This window comes from Vombatus ursinus, unplaced genomic scaffold (assembly GCF_900497805.2).
Source record: "Vombatus ursinus unplaced genomic scaffold, bare-nosed wombat genome assembly UNPS02014798.1, whole genome shotgun sequence".
NCBI classification, from domain to species: domain Eukaryota; kingdom Metazoa; phylum Chordata; class Mammalia; order Diprotodontia; family Vombatidae; genus Vombatus; species Vombatus ursinus.
The window spans coordinates 79,685,491-79,699,451 of NW_020954576.1; positions in this window are offsets into that span (position 1 = coordinate 79,685,491).

The window sequence follows — 13,961 nt, forward strand, 5'->3', positions numbered from 1 at the left end:
GATCTGTGCTTTAGGAATATCTATTTGGCAGCTGGGGGAAGGATGGCTAGAGGAGGGGAGAGATGACTTTTGCAGTAGTCCTGGGGAGCAGTGATGACGCCTGAACTGAGGAGGTGGCTCGACATGTGTGTGATGCAGAAAAGAGGCTGGAAGAAGTAGATATTTTGGAGGCAAAATCATCATGGCTTAATAATTGATTGCACGTGGATGGAGAAGCAAGTGTCGGGTTCCTATGTCACAAGCCCAGCTAGTGGAAAGGATGGTGAAACACTCAACAGAAGAGGGAAGTTACGGTACTAGATGCAAATTGAAGTAAGTGATGATAAGAAAGCAAAATACACAATGACTCCAAACAATGTAAAAGGAAAGAACCATGACACAACAATTGAAAATGAATGTTGCAAAATTATGAAGAGTAAGCTTGACTCCCAAGGAAAGAGAGGAGAAAACACTTTTCCCTACTCCTTTGCAGAGGTGGGGATAGGAAATGTACAGGGAGGGGATCATTGCATAGACTGTCAATTTTTTTTAGATGCATTGATCAGTTTTGTGAAAAAGAAAATTTTTTTCTCTTCCTCTTTTTCAATTTTTGAAAAATTCTTTGTTAAAAAGGATGATGGCCCTCTGGGAGAGGGGGGAGAGATGGTGGGATGTAGGGGAAACTTAAGTGATATGAAACAAAATACATCAATAAAATTTATTTTAAAAAGAAATAAGGAACTTAGGAAGAATTATCAAGCACTTAGTTTGTTCAAGACACTGTGATAGCTCTGAGGTTACAAAACTGAAATCAGATATCATCCCTACCTTCCAAAAGTTTACCACTATAGTAGGGAAAATAAGCTATATACAGAAATTACTACAGGTTGGAAAAAAAAAACAAACAAGATTAGCGCAACATCCAAATACTCTGGAAAATTCAGGTACAGGGAAATTAGGATCCCCTCCACAGTGAGGCACAGAACTTGAGTCCCTCTCATCTTTCTCCTAGCTCATTAGGCCCCTAAATCTGCAACCCTGGCTGGCTTCTGTTCTCTCTGGGTGATGACTTGGTTACCGCAGATAAGACATCATTGTCTTGTCATCAAGCTGTATTTGCCTCCCAAAGCTCAACTTCTTCCTGTGCTGGGACTGTCTGTGTCATCATGGACCTACCAGCAAACTCAATGCAGTCCCTGAAATTACTGGGAGGTAAGGTGAGCCAGCTCCTACCTGATCTGGGAGAAGGAACTGAGCAAACAATGATAGTTTTCTGGGATATGGTGTTATTTACCATTTGCTCCACTGGGGGGCAGAAGGGATCCACATTTTCAGGGCATGTACTTATTTGATACATTTTCTCCCTTTCTTCTTCCCTGTGCCTGTCTTTCTGAAAGAAAGATAGGAAGAAGAAAAGAAAGAAAGGGAGGGAGGGAGAGAGAGAGGAGGAGGAAAAAGGGAGAGAGACAGAGACAGAGAGAGAAAGGTGGTCAGAAATTGTCTAGCAACATCATTTGGCTTTTGACCCTCAGTATGACCCCAGGTGACTCAAGCTTTCACCTGAGTCACCTTGAATGATTGGTAATTCCCATAAGCCCTTCTTTCCAAGGCAGCTGGCTAAATAGTTTGACAGGCAGTCCCCTGGGAGAATGATGGTGCTCAGGATTGCTATTTTTCTCCCTGCCCCTCCAAGCAGCTAAGTTTGGAAATAAAAACTGGTTTCAGCTAACTTTGCTGCCATCATATCAGAATCTAGCATGACTCACAGCTCAGGAGAGGGACATGATTGAGTCTTCAATACCTTATCTTGATAGTCTGATTGGGCCAGAATCTTGCTGTCCCTCAATGGTAGATGCAAATCACCTGGGTCCTTGGTACAGTAAGACAGGACTGCCCTTCTCAATGGAAATAGGCAGTATGAGTCAAACTAGAACTTGGGGTATTGCAACCCTGACTTTTGCATAATTTCCTGAAAGCTTTACATTGCATTGATGGGTAAATTTTGCATTTGTGTGCATGTGGGTTTGTTTACAAAAGAGGAAAGGCAAAAATAAATAAAAGCATCAATATGTAAAGAGGTTGTGGGGGCGGGGAGAAGAGTACAAATTATGTTTAAAATAATCTTTATTCTGATTTTGGGGAAAACCATCTAGAACAAATGAATGAATGAGAAAGCATATATTAAGCTCTTACTACTACAATATCAAATATTGTACTAAGTGCTAGGAATCCAAATAGAAAAACCAAGACAGCCTCTGCTTTCTTAGAGCTCACACTTCCATTGGGGGAGATGACTTATAAAAGCAATTTCAGCTGCAGAGCAGAGGGAAAGTCCCTAAATTCTAAGGATCCAGCAAAAGAGTAGACAGTAAGACCCAGGGGTCCCTCTGTTCCATCAACAGATCTGATGACAATGCCAGGAGTCTGCAGGACATAGAAGTAGGGCACATGCTAAAGCCATGAACATCTTCGAAGGTAGCGACAATGCTGATGGTGATGCTTGTTGGTACTCCATCTCAGTGGAAGGAACAGAGCTGATGACTCCTATCTCATCCAAGTGGTGTGAGCAGTCAATCAACCCAAAGGGCTTCTGGGCTTCTGAGAAAATGGAGTGAGAGGGAAAGGGAAAGGAAGGAAGGGGATCCCAAGGGATCAACGGGAGGGGATAGATGGAGAAAGAACAAAAATCAGGGAAAGCGGTTAGCTTAGAGGGAATGAAAGAAAGCCAAGTGGCAGAAGCAGGTACAATGTCCAAGGCTTTTTGGAGAACATCTACACCAAAAAGCATTTATTGAACTTCCTGATTAAGGGGCAATGAACTTAAGGTCAGAAATCCTGGGTTCTGATCCAGGCTTGACCATTTACTATTCTAAATTTTAATTTAATTTTTTCAATTAATGAAAATCAACTTTCTCTTCCTCCCACCTTTCCTCCTCTATTAAAAAAAAAAAAGAGAGAAAGAGAAAAAAAATCCCTGTAACAAATATGCATACTTAAATAAAACATTCCCAGACTGGCCCCTCCCACTCACCTCCAAATATTTCTCTATCTGTGCCCCAACTTCATCACCTTTCTGTCAGGAGGTGGGTAGCACACTTCATCATGGGGCCTCTGGAATCATAGTTGATCAGAGTTTTCTTTTAAATTTTATTTTTTCAATTAACAATTTTCTCTCCTATCTAACTTTGCTCATTGGAAAATAAAAACCCTTATATAAATACTCATTGTTAAAAACAACAACAATAACAACTAATTCCTGCATTGGCCATGTCTGTAAAAAATGTCTCAATCAGGACCTTTAGTCTATGACCTCTCTTAAAGCAGGTAGGTAGCATGTTTTGTCATGGGCCTCTGGAATCATGATTGATCATTGCATCGATAAAGGTTCTTAAATTTATCAAAGTTGCTTTCCTTTATAATGTTGTCATTATTAAATAAATTATTCTCCTGGTTCTTCTCTCTTTACTCTGCATCAGTTCATACAGGTCTTCCTAGATTTCCCTCACCATTTCTTATGGCACAATGGTATTCCATTACATTCTCATGCCATAAATCATTTAGTCATTCCCCAACTTATGGGTGTCTCCTGTTGGCCAGAGTTCTTAAGCTTTCTTCACCATTTACTGTTTACATGACCTTGGGCAAATCATTTAATAATTGATTTAAGCTTTAGTTTCCTCACTTTTAAAATGGAGATAATAATACTTATATTACCTCTCAAGGTTACTGTAAGGATTGACTGAGATAATATACGTATAACACTTTGTAAATTTCAAAGTGGTACGTAGATGTCATTTTTTTCTTTTTTTCTCCCTAGAGTTTTGTCTTTTTTACTTTTTTGAACTTTTAAACAATTTTAAAATTCTGAACTTAAGAAATAATACAAGTATTTACATAACAAAGTAGAATAGAAAAAAGAGGATGCTCATGAAATTGCAAATCTATTATGCATAACTTGCTTTTCCTTTTAAATATATAAAAAAGATATCATATAACTTTTTTCCTTTTTTTTCACTACCTCCCCCCTTCCTCACCTAGAGATGGCAACCATTAGACACAAATATACATATGTATGTAATATATATACATACATATATATGTAAATTCATACTATACATATTTCTATTTATCAGTTCTTTCTCTGGATGCAGATAGTATCTTCCTTCCTAAGTCTTTTGTAGTTATTTTGGGTATTTGTAATAGTCAAAATGACTTGGTCACTCTAAGTTGTTTTTAAAGCATTTTTTCACATGCCTGAAAATTGTTTTGATTTCTTCATCAGAAAACTGCCTGTTCATATCCTTTGACCATTTACCAATTGGGGAATGACTCATATTCTTATAGATTTACAAAAATTCTTCATATATTTGAGATACGAGGCCTTTATCTAAGGAGCTGTCTATAAAAATTTTCCCCAGTTTTCTGCCTTCCTTCTGATCTTGGCTACATTGGTTTTATTTGTATAAACCCTTTTTAATTTAATGTAACCAAAATCATTCATTTTATACTTCACAATGCTCTCTACCTCTTGTTTATTCATGAATTCTTCTCCTATCCATAAGTCTGATAAGTAATATGTTCCATGTTCTTCAAATTTTCTTGTAATATCTCCCTTTGTATCATGTATCATGTTGTATGTCATGTGTCAATTTTGACCTTATTTTGGTAAATGGCATAAGATTGGTCTATACCCAGTTTCTTCCAGACTACTTTCCAGCTCTCCCAACAATTTTTTTTTTACCAAATAATGAATTCTTATTCCAAAAATGTAAGTCTTTACACTTGTCAAACACAAGATTACTGTAGTTATTTGCTGGTTTAGATTGTATGTCTACTCTGTTCCACTGATTTACCTTTCTATATCTTAGTCAGAACAAGATAGTTTTGATAATTACTGCCTTATAAGATAGTTTAAGATCTGGTACTGCTAAACCTCCTTCCTTTCCATTTTGTTTTATTAGTTCCTTTGATATTCTTGACCTTTTGTCCTTCTAAATGAATTTTGTTATTATATTTGCTAACTCAGTAAAATAATTTTTTGGTAATTGGGAAGGCATTGAATATATAGATCAATTTAGGTAAAATGATCATTTTTATCATAGTGGCCCTGCCTACTCGTGAACAATTAATATTTCTCTAATTATTTAAATCTGATTTTATTTGTATAATTTAAAAAAAAATTTTGTTCATATAGTCCCTGTCTTAACAGGTATACTCCTAGGTATTTTATATTGCCTAGAGTTCTTTTAAATGGAGTATCTCTTACAATTTCTTCTTACAGGGTTTTTTTGGTGATATATAGGAATGCTGATGATTTATGTGGGTTTACTTTATATCCTGCCACTTTGCTAAAATTAATTGTTTCAACTAACTTTTTAGTTGAGTCTTTAGAATTTTTCAAGTATAAAGTAGTATATAGATATCATTTAAAGAGCCATAACCACTCTCATAGAGAATGCAGATATAACAATACCCTTCAAGTAGGCACTAGCTATTTGCAATTCATAGGATCCTAAAATATTAGTACTCCTAGGGACCTTGGATCATCTCTTCTATCCCCCTCATTGTACAAAGTACCCAAATAAGTAAATTGACCTACTTGCCCAAAGTTCCCCAGATAATAAATAGCAAAGCTAGAATTCAAGCTGAGGTCCTCTGCCTCCAGAGCTGGTGTACTATTCTGTACTCCAGAAAGAGGGTGGAGTGAGAGGTTACAAAAGAATCAATTCTCTTTCAGAAACAACAGATTCATGCACACACACACACACACACACACACACACACACACACACACACACCCCTCTACTAGAAATCCTTAAAAGAAAAAAAAAAGCCCTCAAAGATAAGAACAGAGAAAATGAGTGGAAGATATACTCTCCAGTGTACCCACCCCAGGTAGGGTGGAACATAAAGTGATGACCAGCCAACATTTCCTGCACCAATTTAATTTCTGGGGATGGCATAGCCAATAGATGAGTCATTCCCTTGCTTGCAGGATATATATCTTGGCAGCCCAATGAGTTCATTGCTGAGCTGAGTCAGGTCATCTCTTAGGACTGAATTTTCACCAGCTTCAGTTGCTATGGCTACCAACAAACTCACCTACAGACCCCCATTGCCTTCTCCATTCTTTAGATGTTCACAAGGCCATAACCTGGTCCATCTGTCTATAAAGCTCCAACTCTAGTAGTAGGCAGCTACCCTTACCCCTACCTCTTCCCCAACCCAGACAGCCACATCATTTCTTCCTTCTCTTCATTCAAAAACCACCAGGGAAGAGAGGAGATTTTTGCCTCTTTGAGACTGTTATTTGTACACTCAGTTTTAGTTCGCTAGCCAATTAATAGGTTCTTTTAATAGCATTACAGAGTAAGCCATCTGACAAAGGATAACAATATGTGTTCGAACTGAGGAGGTCCACTCCATCACAAATTTCCAGGGGCAGCTAGATGGTGCAGAGGAAGGAGCATCAGGCCTAGAGTCAGGAGGACCTGAGTTCAGATCTGGCCTTAGACACTTAGCTGTGTGGCCCTGAGCAAATCACTTAATCCCGATTTCCTCCCACCCCCCAAAAAAATTTCCAGAAGCAAGCTACCAAATTTCCATGTAATTGTTTTTTGTTGTTATCGTTCAGTCATTTACAATTGTGTCTGACTGTTCTTTACCTCATTTGGAGTTTTCTTGGCAAAGATACTGTAAAGGGTTGTCATTTCTTTCTCCAGCTCATTTTACAGATGAGGAAACTGAGGCAGCAAACAGGGTTAAGTGACTTGCTTAGGGTCACCCAGCTAGTAAGTGTCTGAGGCCAAATTTGAACTTGGGAAGATGAGTCTTCTTGACTTTAGGCCCAGTACTCTATCCACTGTACCGCCTAGCTGCCCATGTAAATGGTAGCAGGCATTTATTGTGTATGTGGTGAGGACTGGGCCTCCACTGACTAGTGTCCTCATTATGCTCATATGGATAAATTATATGTGTGTGTATGTATATATATGTATGTATATCTATATATATCTGTATCTGTATATGTGTATATATATACAGTGCTTCATTTTTGCATATTTCCAGCATCTAGCACAGTGCCTAGTATATAAAAGGTGCTTAATAAAAGCTTTTTCATTGATAAATTGAAAATGTATATCTAAATTTTTGTCCTTGGAAGAGTCTATAGAGAGCACAATATTTTCACCTGGTGCTGGTGTTAGAGTTATCACCTTGGATTGGAAGTTAGCTTAGACAAATGTCTTAAGAGCAGAGGCATCTAGGAAAGGGCAACCACTTTTGTAGCCTTCCTCTGCAGCCATCCATTCCACCTCCTTACTTGGGGAGCACTCTTGGAGTGACGTGGATCCAAAGACAGAAGCTGCCAATACCAGTGCTGTATTTCTAAAAGTTAAGTATCCTAAAGGGGGGTTACTTTGGGTTCCTTGGGCATTAGGCATATATTCAATGAACGTTTGTTTATTTATTACCTACTCTGTGCACTGTGTAAGGCACTACCAACTGGATGAAAATTGGGTGATATTATGCATCTCTAAATATTCATATCCTCCGAGGAGAAAGCCTTAGGGATAGACGATTTTGACAGGACTTGCCTGAGGTGATGCAGGAGAGGCAGGACAAATCCCAGCTCTTGCAAGGTCTCAGCCAAGCACTTAGCTCACCAGATGGAAATTTCTCCACCTGCTTGGGCCTCCCAGTCCTTTCTCCTGTTCTGCTTTCTGTCCAACTAATGAGATCCTAGTCAACTATTTGCAAAGCAACCAGTGCTGGACTGGGTTTCAGAAGCTGCCACTTGCACCTTCTGGGTTCTACCCTCCCTTCCTCCTCAGCAGGACAGGTGAGAGACCATCCCTGCACCAGACTGGGCACATGTAATTGGCTATGAAATTCCTTAGGTCCTCTGCCCTTGCTTTTGTCTTTGAATGTCTCCTCTGTTACAATGAACATTCTTCCGGGAGAATTCCAGGGTCTATTATGCATGGGTTATGTGGAAGCCGTAGGATGGAGTCATGTTTTCTGTATTTTAGAAATGTGTATCCAATGGGGCAGCTTGATGGCTCAGTGGATAGAGTACCAGCCCTGGAGTCAGGAAGACCCGAGTTCAAATGTGGCCTCAGACACTTACTTGCTATGTGACCCTAGGCAAGTCACTTAACCCCAATTGCCTTAAAAAAAAAGAAAGAAATATGTATCCAACTTCATATAACTTCAAATCCAATGCCTATAATTGTTATGACAAATGTGAGAACATTCTTGTCTAAAATGAATGGATAGAAGAAAAGGTATTAAAGTATTCTCTCTGTCTCTGTCTCTCATTATATGTGTCTCTGTCTCTTATATTGCCAACAGAACAAAAAGAGTCAGACCCCAAGTGCTTGGATAATCTTCCATCAGCATGAATACCTAAATCTAGGATTAAAATAAGTCTCATAATAACAGCTTACAGGGGGCAGCTAGGTGGTGTAGTGGATAGAGCACTGGCCCTGGAGTCAGGAGGCCCCGAGTTCAAATCCGACCTCAGACACATAACACTCACTAGCAAGTCACTTAGCCCCAATTGCCTCACAAAAAAAAAGAAAAAAAAAAGAGCTTACATATGCAAAAAGTCTGTAATTTCATGGGGGTGGGGGTGGGGGTGGGGGTGGGGGTGGGAGGGGGAGAACTCTTTTCCTGTATCAGGTAGCTCACCAATCTTGAACTAGTGTTATTTTTCAGAGTTGCAGCAGTTTTTCCATAAAATGGGGAAGAAAAATTAAGGAAATTCTCCACCCATTTTATTTCTTCCATTGGGTGGCTTCTGCCAATGAATGATTTTGTGGCAAGTGTATATGCTTCTAATGGAAGAGGAGAGAGAGAACCAAAACACAAAATAGCTATCCACAGGAGATTTACTGAAGGATCTTCTTTACCAAGGCCTCTGTGGGGCTCCAGATGGAGATGCTGCAAATCTCCAAGTGTCCTTCAGATCATTGGGGCTGGGGGTGGAGGGCAGGGAGCAATTCCAAAGGTGGCTTCTCAGCTTTCTCCTTTTTGACAGGAAAGGTCTCATCTCTGACCTTTATCAGGGATGTTTCCCCTGCTTCCCAGGGGCTCTAAGGAGGCAATTGGTAGAGAAGCAAGGTGTTATCTTTTACCTCTGCTCCCAGATCTATGCTTTGGGATCCTTGAGCACAGCAATTGGTTGAAGAGGTAAATCAGGGAGAAAAGGAAAGTGGGGGGCAGGGGAGAGAGTCTAACTTTTGGCCTGTTCTTTATGGCCTTGGCTCGATAAACTCTGGAAACCTTCCCAGAGCCCAGGGGCCCACTCCCCTGCACAGGTGGTCGTGAGTTCATAAGGGGATGCACAGACAAAGAAAAGAACAAAGATGCCAAGGTTTGCTCATGGCCTGAATTTCTCATTTAACTCTTAAATCCCCTGAGTCGGTTTCCAGAATGCCATTATGGCACCCTACAGGTATAGGGAACAGATGAACATTCATCCAGGGTCTTTTGTTCATTATGTTATATATTTAGGTATAAGCTCCTTGAGAGCAGGGATCATTTTTTTTCTTTCTTTCTTTCTTTTTGTCTTTGTATTGCTAGGGGGCAGTTGGTGGCAGAGTGGGTAGGGTGGAGGGGGGAAATGGAGTCAGGTCTTCCTGAGTTCAGATCTGGCCTTAGACACTTACTAGCTATGTGACCCTGGGCAAGTCACTTAGCCCTGTTTGCCTCAGTTTCCTGATCTGTAAAATGAGCTGGAGAAGGAAACGACAAACCACTCCAGTATCTTTGCCAAGGAAACCCCAAATGGGGTCATGAGGCATCAGACACAACTGCATAAGTACTTACTAAATGATTGTTGATCGTGGCATCTTGCATCTATGAGATGGGCTTGCAGACCATTTTCTAGGGCCTTGAAGAATTTTTTTTTTAAGGCAATTGGGGTTAAGTGACTTGCCCAGGGTCACACAGCTAGTGAGTGTCAAGTGTTTGGCCGCATTTGAACTCAGGTCCTCCTGACTTCAGGGCCGGTACTCTATCCACTGCGCCACCTAGCTACCCCATGGAAGAATTCTTAACATGCCCCTAAAATGTCTCAGTAAAAGGGAAGTCTTAGGGAGTTACCTGAAACAAATAGAAGTAAAATGTTTGCTAACAAAACTCTAACAGAACAAAAAGAGTCAGATTCCAATTGCTTTGATAATCTTCCATCAGCATGAGAACCTAAATTTAGGATTAAAATAAATCTCTTTAGCCATGTCATAGAGCTAGTAAGTGTCAGAGGAGGGATTTGAATACAAGTGTCATCCAAGCTCATCACTCCATCTTACAGATAAACACCTCTATAGCAGCCACTATACTCTTTTTTTGGGGGGGGGCATGCTAGTAGTAACACATTTCAGTTTTATTGACACATTTTGTTTTTACCTTACAAACATTTACAGATTACTCCCACTTTTGGAGAGGCTCTTGTGACAAAGTAAAACAGTTTAATTAAAACTAAAAATACATCTGAAAGTGCACGCAACATTTCACATCTGTAGCACCACCCTTCCCCTATACTTTTCTATTAAAAAAAAAAGTGGAAATCTATTTTCTCTTCCTCCCATCTTCCACCTCATTGAAAAAGAAAAAAGAAAAACAAATTTCTTGTAACAAATATGCGTAGTTGAGCAAACCAAATTCCCTCAATGGCTATACATAATAATGTCCATGCCTCATTCTGCACCCTACATCAATTACCTCTCTGTAACGGATATGGAGAAGTGTATCAGCCACGTACTGTGAATTTGAGGGGGAAACATCTGTTCCCTGCAAGAGAGGCCTCTGCAACTGAGGAAAGAGAAGTATGGGGCTGGGTGGGTAGAGGCAGACCCACAGCATGTATTCTATTCCCTTCCACTCTGGCAATGATTTTATCTTGAAGGATGCCTCCCACTGGAACAAAACTGAGTTTTGGCCACCTCTTTGACCCCCCAAGGCTAACATTCTAACCCCCAAGGTTAATGCTATCCACCTGGCAGCTGCCCATCAACTGATGCTAATTAATTTTAAAAAAATATTCTAACTCTGCCTCCTGGTTTATCCACCTCCAGTCCAATGGACCACAGTGGGAGGAATTACTCTCTGGAAGGATTTTAGGACATCTGGACTGAGGAATTCCCCAACCAATAGTATGCGTTATCATCAGTCCTCTAGAATCCTGAATGGTCATTGTATTTATCACAGTTTTTACACTTTCAGAGTTTTTGTTTCTACAGTGTGGTTATTGAATAGATTGTTCTGAGTGTGTTCAAATTCATTTATAAAATAATTTTTATTTATAAAACACACTCAAAATTGTTCATTTTTATAATATTGATGTTATAGAACAAATTGTTCTGGTTGTGCTCACTTCATTCTGTATTAAATCATATAAGTCTTTCCATAACTTTATTTGATATCATTCTTCTTAATTTCTTGCAGCACAAGACTACTCCTATATTACAACTTATTCAGCCATTCTTCCATTTTGATGGATATCCCGTTAATTTCTAGTGTTTTTTTTTGCTACCACAAAATGAGATGCTATAAATATTTTTGTGCATAAAAGATTTTTTCCGCTTTCTTTGATCTCTTTTGAGTATAGGTCTAGCAGCAGTATAACTGGGTCAAAGGGCACACACAGTTTAGTAACTTTTTGTGTGTAATTGCAAATTGCTTTCAGGAATGGTTGTATCAAGTCAAATCTGTCAGCAATAAATCAATGTGCCTCTTTTCCCACAACCCCTCCAACATTTAGCATTTTTTCTTTGTGTCATTTTTGTAATTGTGATAGCTGTGAGGCAAAATCTCAGAATTGCTTTAATTCATATTTCTCAAATTAGTACTGATTTGAAGCATTTTTTTCAAATGGCTATAAATAACCTGAATTTCTTCCTTTGACAGCAATCTGTTTATATCCTTAGACCATTTATCAATTAGGGAATGGCCCATTTCCTTGTAAACTAGAATCCATTACTTATATATCTTAGAAATGAAATCTTTACCCAACTGATAATCAAAGGGTATGAATAGGTGGTGTTCAGATGAAGAAATCAAAGCTATCTACAGTCCTACTAAGAAATACTTTAAATCACTATTGATTAGAGAAATGCAAATTATAATAATTCTGAGGTACCACCTCACACTTATCAGATTGGCTAATATGGCAGAAAAGAAAAATTATCAATGTTGGAGAGGATGTGGGAAAATTGGGACACTCATGCACTGTTGGTGGGGTTGTGAACTGATCCAACCATTCTGGAGAGCAATTTGGAACTATGCCCAAAGGGCTATAAAGCTCTGCATACCCTTTGATCCATCAATACCACTTTTAGGTCTGCATCCCAAAGAGATTACCAAAAAGGGGGAAAGACTTACATGCACAAACATTTATCACAGCTCTTTGTGTGGTGGCAAAGAATTGGAAATTGAGGGGATGCCTATCAATAGGGGAATAGATGAACAAGTTGTGGTATGTGAATGTAATAGAATACTATTGTACTGTAAGAAATGATGAGCAGGCAGATTTCAGAAAAACCTGGAAAGACTTAAATGAATTGATGCAAAGTGAAGTGAGCAGAACTAGGAGAACATTATACACAATAACAGCAATATTGTACAATGAACAACTGTGAATGACTTGGCAATTCTCAGCAATAAAATGATTCAAGACAAATCCAAAAGACCCATGATGGAAAATGCTACCCACATTGAGAGAAAGAACTGCTGAGTCTGAATGCAGATTGAAACATATTATTTTCTGATTCAACCATTTTGGAGAACAATTTGGAACTATGCCCAAAGGGCTATAAAAATGTGCACACCCTTTGACCCAGCAATAGCACTTCTAAGGCTGTATCCCAAAGAGATCATACAAATGGGAAAAAGACCCACATGTACAAAAATATTTATAGCTGTTCTTTTTGTGGTGGCAAAGAGTTGGAAATTGAGGGGATGTTTATCAATTGGGGAATGGCTGAACAAGTTGTGGTATATGAATGTAATGGAATATTATTGTGCTACAAGAAATGATGAGCAGGCAGACTTCAGAAAAACCTGAAAAGACTTGTATGGACTGATGCTGAGTGAAGTGAGCAGAACCAGGAGAACATTGTACATAACAGCCACGTTGTGCAATGACTAACTTTGATAGACTTAACTCTTCTCAGCAATGCAAGGATCTAAGACATCTCCAAAGGCCTCATGCTGGAAAATTCTATCCACATCCAAAGAAAGAACTGGAGAGTTTGCATGCAGATCAAAGCATACTATTTACTCTTTTTTTCCTTCTGTTTTGTTTTGTTTCTTCTTTCTTGTGGTTCCTTCTATTGGTTCTAATTCTTCCTTACAACATGAGTAATGTGAAAATATGTTTAATAGGAATGTATATGTATAGCCTATACCAGATTATGGAGGGAGGAGGAGAAAAATTTAAAACTCAAAAGTTTATGGAAATGACTGTTGATAGGGGCAGCTAGATGGCTCAGTGGATAGAACTCTGACCTTGGAGTCAGGAGGACCTGAGTTCAAATCTGGCCTCAGACCAAACGCTTGACACTTACTAGCTGTGTGACCCTGGGCAAGTCATTTAACCCAATTGCCTTAAAAAAAAATGATTGTTGATAAATCAAAATAAATTAATTAAAAATTAAAAACATAGTATTTTCACTTTATTATTTTTCATAGTCCTTTTCTTTTGGCCTGTTTCTTCTTTCACAACATGACTAATATGAAAATATGTTTTACATGATTACATATACATAACTTATATAAAATGGGAGTCAGGAGGGAGGGAGAAAATTTGGAAATCAAAATTAAAAGAAAAAGAATGTTAAGAATGAGACCTTTATCTTGCTGCAAAGATTTTTCCCAGTCAGTTCCCTCCTGTTTAATCTTAGTTTGACTAGATGTATTTGTGCAAAATCTTTGTAATTTAATGTAATCAAAATTATCCATTTTATCTTCCATGATCTTCC